Genomic DNA, 7,752 nt, shown 5'->3' with positions numbered 1-7,752 from the left:
ATGGCTTCAAGCCATTTGTTGGAATCTGGGCCCGCCATCGCTTCTTCATAGTTCGAAGGTTCACCGTTGTCTAACAACATGATTTCCAGGACGGGGTTGCCGTACCACTCTGGTGCGGAACGTGTCCTTGTGGACCTACGAAGTTCAGGAGCAACTTGATCTGAAGTACCTTGATCATCATCATTATTTTCCTCTTCAGTTGGTGTAGGCATCACAGGAACATTTTCCTGAGCTGCACTACTATCCCGTTCAAGAGGTAGTACTTCATCGAGTTCTACTTTCCTCCCACTTACTTCTTTCGAGAGAAACTCCTTTTCCAGAAAGTGTCCATTCTTGGCAACAAAGATCTTGCCCTCGGATCTTAAGTAGAAGGTATACCCAACGGTTTCCTTAGGGTATCCTATGAAGACGCATTTTTCTGACTTGGGTTCGAGCTTTTCAGGTTGAAGTTTCTTGACATAAGCATGGCATCCCCAAACTTTTAGAAACGACAGCTTAGGTTTCTTCCCAAACCATAATTCATACGGTGTCGTCTCAACGGATTTAGACGATGCCCTATTTAAAGTGAATATAGCTGTCTCTAGAGCGTATCCCCAAAATGATAGCGGTAAATCGGTAAGAGACATCATAGACCGCACCATATCCAATAGAGTGCGATTACGACGTTCGGACACACCGTTACGCTGAGGTGTTCCAGGCGGCGTGAGTTGTGAAATGATTCCACATTTCCTTAAGTGTGTACCAAATTCGTGACTTAAGTATTCTCCTCCACGATCTGATCGTAGGAATTTTATCTTTCGGTCACGTTGATTCTCTACCTCATTCTGAAATTCCTTGAACTTTTCAAAGGTCTTAGACTTGTGTTTCATTAAGTAGACATACACATATCTACTCAAGTCATCTGTGAGAGTGAGAACATAACGATATCCTCCGCGAGCCTCAACGCTCATTGGACCGCACACATCGGTATGTATGATTTCCAACAAGTTGGTTGCTCGCTCCATTGTTCCGGAAAATGGAGTCTTGGTCATCTTGCCCATGAGGCATGGTTCACATGTGTCAAATGATTCATAATCGAGAGACTCCAAAAGTCCATCAGCATGGAGCTTCTTCATGTGCTTGACACCAATGTGACCAAGGCGGCAGTGCCACAAGTATGTGGGACTATCGTTATCAACTTTACATCTTTTGGTATTCACGCTATGAATATGTGTAACACTACGCTCGAGGTTCATTAAGAATAAACCATTGACCATCGGAGCATGACCATAAAACATATCTCTCATATAAATAGAGCAACCATTATTCTCGGATTTAAATGAGTAGCCATATTGTATCAAACGAGATCCAGATACAATGTTCATGCTCAAACTTGGCACGAAATAACAATTATTAAGGTTCAAAACTTATCCCGTAGGTAAATGTAGAGGTAGCGTGCCGACGGCGATCACATCGACTGTGGAACCATTCCCGACGCGCATCGTCACCTCATCCTTCGCCAGTCTCCGCTTATTCCGCAGCTCCTGCTGTGAGTTACAAATATGAGCAACGGCACCGGTATCAAATACCCAGGAGTTACTACGAGTACTGGTAAGGTACACATCAACTACATGTATATCAAATATACCTTTGGTGTTGCCGGCCTTCTTATCCGCTAAGTATTTGGGGCAGTTCCGCTTCCAGTGACCCTTCCCCTTGCAATAAAAACACTCAGTCTCAGGCTTGGGTCCATTCTTTGACTTCTTCCCGGTAACTGGCTTACCGGGCGCGGCAACATCCTTGCCGTCCTTCTTGAAGTTCTTCTTGCCCTTGCCCTTCTTGAACTTAGTGGTCTTATTGACCATCAACACTTGATGTTCTTTCTTGATTTCAGCCTCTGCTCACTTCAGCATTGAGAACACTTCAGGAATGGTCTTCACCATCCCCTGCATGTTGTAGTTCATCACAAAGCTCTAGTAGCTTGGTGGGAGCGACTGAAGGATTCTGTCAATCACCGCCTCATCAGGGAGGTTAATATTCAGCTGGGTCATACGGTTGTGCAACCCAGACATCTTGAGTATGTGCTCACTGACATAACTATTTTCCTCCATCTTACAACTATAGAACTTGTCGGAGACGTCATATCTCTCGACCCGGGCGTGAGCTTGGAAAACTAGTTTCAGCTCCTCTAACATCTCATATGCTCCGTGATGCTCAAAACGCTTTTGGAGCCCCGGTTCTAAGCTGTAAAGCATGCCGCACTGAACGAGGGAGTAATCATCAGCACGAGTCTGCCAAGCATTCATAATGTCTTGGTTCTCTTGGACGGGAGCGTCACCTAGCGGTCCTTCTAGGACATATTGTTTCCTGGCAGCTATGAGGATGATCCTCAGGTTCCGGACCCAGTCCGTATAGTTGCTGCCATCATCTTTCAGCTTGGTTTTCTCAAGGAACGCGTTGAAGTTCATGTTGACATGAGCGTTGGCCATTTGATCTACAAGACATATTTTGCAAATGTTTTAGACTAAGTTCATGATAATTAAGTTCATCTAATCAAATTATTATAATGAACTCCCACTCAGATTTGACATCCCTCTAGTCATCTAAGTGATACATGATCCTAGTCGACTAGGCCGTTTCCGATCATCACGTGAGACGGACTAGTCATCGTCGGTGAACATTCTCATGTTGATCGTATCTTCCATACGACTCGTGTTCGACCTTTCGGTCTCCATGTTCCGAGGCCATGTCTGTACATGCTAGGCTCGTCAAGTTAACCCTAAGTGTATTGCATGTGTAAATCTGTCTTACACCCGTTGTATGTGAACGTAAGGATCTATCACACCCGATCATCATGTGGTGCTTCGAAGCGACGAACTTTAGCAACGGTGCACAGTTAGGGGAGAACACTTCTTGAAATTGGTGTAAGGGATCATCTTATTTACTACCGTCATTCTAACTAAACAAGATGCATAAACATAATAAACATCACATGCAATTATATAGTAGTGACATGATATGGCCAATATCATATAGCTCCATTGATCTCCATCTTTGGGGCTCCATGATCATCTTGTCACCGGCATGACACCATGATCTCCATCATCATGATCTCCATCATCGTGTCTTCATGAAGTTGTCACGCCAACGACTACTTCTACTTCTATGGCTAACGTGTTTAGCAATAAAGTAAAGTAAGTTACATGGCGTTCTTCAATGACACGCAGGTCATACAAAAATAAAGACAACTCCTATGGCTCCTGCCGGTTGTCATACTCATCGACATGCAAGTCGTGATTCCTCTTACAAGAACATGATCTCATACATCACAATATGTCATTCATCATTCATCACAACTTCTGGCCATATCACATCACATGACAATTGCTGCAAAAACAAGTTAGACGTCCTCTAATTGTTGTTGCATCTTTTACGTGGCTGCAATTGGGTTCTAGCAAGAACGCTTTCTTACCTACGAATAACCACAACGTGATTTTGTCAACTTCTATTTACCCTTCATAAGGACCCTTTTCATCGAATCCACTCCAACTAAAGTGGGAGAGATAGACACCCGCCAGCCACCTTATGCAACTAGTGCATGTCAGTCGGTGGAACCGGTCTCACGTAAGCGTACGTGTAAGGTTGGTCCGGGCCGCTTCATCCCACAATACCGCTGAAGCAAGATAAGACTAGTAGCGACAAGCAAGTTGACAAGATCTACGCCCACAACAAAATTGTGTTCTACTCGTGCAAAGAGAACTACGCATAGACCTAGCTCATGATGCCACTATTGGGGAACGTTGCAGAAAATTAAAATTTTTCCTACGGTTTCACCAAGATCCATCTATGAGTTCATCTAAGCAACGAGTCAAGGGAGTGAGTTTGCATCTACATACCACTTGTAGATCGGGTGCGGAAGCGTTCAAGGGGATGGTGATGATGGAGTCGTACTCGCCGTGATTCGGATCACCGATGACCAAGTGCTGAACGGACAGCACCTCCACGTTCAACACACGTACGGGACGGACGATGTCTCCTCCGTCTTGATCCAGCAAGGAGGAAGGAGAGGTTGAGGAAGGCACCTCCAACGGCAGCACGACGACGTGGTGTAGTTGGTGCAGGAGTACTCTGACAGGGCTTCGCCAAGCACGTACGGAGGAGGAGAGGTGTTGGGGAGGGGAGGGGCTGCGCCTTGAGTTGTGTTCAGCAGCCCTCCCCTCACCCTCTATTTATAGGGGAAGGGGCAAGGGGGCCGACCCCTCTAGATGGGATCTAGAGGGGGGGCGGCGGCCAGGGAGGGGAGGCTTGCCCCCCAAGCAAGGGGGGCGCCCCCTTAGGGTTTCCCCGCCAACCCTAGGCGCATGGGCCCAAGGTGGGGGGTGCGCCCAGCCATCCAGGGGCTGGATCCCTGCCCCTTGCGGCCCGTGTGGCCCTCCGGGAGGGGTGGCCCCTCCCGGTGGACCCCCGGAACCCCTCCGGTGGCCCCGGTACAATACCGATAGGACCCCGAATTCTTCCGGTGTCCGTATGACAACTTCCCATATATAAAACTTCACCTCCGGACCATTCCGGAACTCCTCGTGACGTCCGGGATCTCATCCGGGACTCCGAACAACTTTCGGTAATCACATACAAGTCTTCCTAATAATCCTAGCGTCACCGAACCTTAAGTGTGTAGACCCTACGGGTTCGGGAGACATGCAGACATGACCGAGACTCTCCGATCAATAACCAACAGCGGGATCTGGATACCCATGTTGGCTCCCACATGCTCCTCGGTGATGTCATCGGATGAACCACGATGCCGAGGATTCGATCAAACCCCGTATACAATTCCCTTTGTCAATCGGTACGTTACTTGCCCGAGACTCGATCGTCGGTATCCCAATACCTTGTTCAGTCTCATTACCGGCAAGTCACTTTACTCGTACCATAATGCATGATCCCGTGACTAACCACTTAGTCACTTTGAGCTCATTATGATGATGCATTACCGAGTGGGCCCAGAGATACCTCTCCGTCATATGGAGTGACAAATCCCAGTCTCGATCCGTGTCAACCCAACAGACACTTTCGGAGATACCTGTAGTGCACCTTTATAATCACCCAATTACGTTGTGACGTTTGATACACCCAAAGCACTCCTACGGTATCCGGGAGTTACATGCTCTCATGGTCGAAGGAAGAGATACTTGACATTGGAAAAGCTCTAGCAAACGAACTACACGATCTTTGTGCTATGCTTAGGATTGGGTCTTATCCATCACATCATTCTCCTAATGATGTGATCCCGTTATCAACGACATCCAATGTCCATAGCGAGGAAACCATGACTATCTGTTGATCACAACGAGCTAGTCAACTAGAGGCTCACTAGGGACATATTGGTCTATGTATTCACATGTGTATTACGATTTCCGGATAATACAGTTATAGCATGAATAAAAGACTATTATCATGAACAAAGAAATATAATAATAACACTTTTATTATTGCCTCTAGGGCATATTTCCAATAGTACAGACATGGCCTCGGAACAAAAGAGACCGAAAGGTCCAACACGAGTCGTATAGTGGATACGATCAACATGAAGATGTTCATCGATGATGACTAGTCCGTCTCACGTGATGATCGGACACGGCCTAGTTAACTCGGATCATGTATCACTTAGATGACTAGAGGGATGGCTATCTGAGTGGGAGTTCATAAGATGAACTTAATTATCCTGAACATAGTCAAAAGGTTTTTGCAAATTATGTCGTAGCTCGCGCTTTAGTTCTACTGTTTTAAGATATGTTCCTAGAGAAAATTTAGTTGAAAGTTGATAGTAGCAATTATGCGGACTGGGTCCATAAACTGAGGATTGTCCTCATTGCTGCGTAGAAGGCTTATGTCCTTAATGTACCGCTCGGTGTGCTGAACCTCGAACGTCGTCTGTGGATGTTGCGAACATCTGACATACACGTTTTGATAACTACGTGATAGTTCAGTAATGTTAAACGGTTTAGAATTGAGGCACCAAAGATGATTTCGAAACGTTGCGGAACATATGAGATGTTTCGAGGGCTGAAATTGGGATTTCAGGCTCATGCCCACGTCAAGAGGTATAAGACCTCCGACGAGTTTCTTAGCCTGCAAACTAAGGGAGAAAAGCTCAATCGTTGAGCTTGTGCTCAGATTGTCTGAGTACAAAAATCACTTGAATCGAGTGGGAGTTAATCTTCCAGATGAGATAGTGATGTTTCTCCAAAGTCATTGCCACCAAGCTACTAGAGCTTCGTGATGAACTATAACTTATCAGGGATAGATACGATGATCCTTGAAATATTCACAATGTTTGACACCGCGAAAGTAGAAATCAAGAAGGAGCATCAATTGTTGATGGTTAGTGAAACCACTAGTTTCAAGAAGGGCAAGGGCAAGAAGGGATACTTCATGAAATGGCAAATCAGTTGTTGCTCCAGTGAAGAAACCCAAGGTTGAACCCAAACCCGAGACTAAGTGCTTCTGTAATGAGGGGAACAGTCACTGAAGCAGAACTACCCTAGATACTTGGTAGATGAGAAGGCTGGCAAGGTTGACAGAAGTATATTGGATATACATTATATTGATGTGTACTTTACTAGTACTCCTAGTAGCACCATGGTAATAGATACCGGTTTAGTTACTAAGTGTTAGTAACTCGAAATAAAGGCTACGGAATAAACATAGACTAGCTAAAGGTGAGATGATGATATGGTTTGGAAGTGTTCCCAAGGTTGATGTGATCAAGCATCGCATACTCCATCTACCATCGAGATTGGTGTTAAACCTAAATAATTGTTATTTGGTGTTTGCGTTGAGCATAGACATGATTGGATTATGTTTATCGCAATACGGTTATTCATTTAAGGAGAATAATGGTTACTCTGTTTATTTGAATAATACCTTCAATGGTCTTGCACCTAAAATGAATGGTTTATTGAATCTCGATCGTAGTGATACACATGCCATGCCAAAAGATATAAGATAGTAATGATATAGTTCCACCTACTTGTGGCACTGCCATTTGAGTCATATTGGTATAAAACGCATGAAGAAGCTCCATGTTGATGGATCTTCGGACTCACTCGTTTTTGAAAAGATTAAGACATGTGAACCATGTCTATTGGTATATACGCATGAAGAAACTCGATGCAGATGGACCATTTGGACTCACTTGATTTTGAATCACTTGAGACATGCAAATCATACCACATGGGCAAGATGACTGAAAGCCTCATTTTCAGTAAAATGGAACAAGAAAGCAACTTGTTGGAAGTAATACATTTTGATGTGTGCAGTCCAATGAGTGCTGAGTCACGCAGTGGATATTGTTATGTTATTACTTCACAGATGATTTGAGTAGATACTGAATATATTTACTTGATGAAACACAAGTCTGAATTATTGAATGGTTCAAGTAAATTCAGAGTGAAGTTGAAGATCGTCGTGACAAGAGGATAAAATGTCTATGATATGATCATAGAGATGAATATCTGAGTTGTGAGTTTGGTACACAATTGAGACATTGTGGAAATTGTTTCACAACTAACACCGCCTGGAACACCATAGTGTGATGGTGTGTCCGAACATCATAGATGCACCCCATTGGATATGGGGCATACCATGATGTCTCTTATCGAATTACCACTATCATTCATGGGTTAGGCATTAGAGACAACTACATTCACTTTAAATAGGGCACCACATAATTCCGTTGAGATGACACCGTATGAACTATGGTTTAGAGAA

The sequence above is a fragment of the Triticum dicoccoides genome, chromosome 6B, assembly GCF_002162155.2.
Source record: "Triticum dicoccoides isolate Atlit2015 ecotype Zavitan chromosome 6B, WEW_v2.0, whole genome shotgun sequence".
In the NCBI taxonomy this organism is placed as follows: domain Eukaryota; kingdom Viridiplantae; phylum Streptophyta; class Magnoliopsida; order Poales; family Poaceae; genus Triticum; species Triticum dicoccoides.
This window is presented reverse-complemented; position numbering follows the sequence as displayed.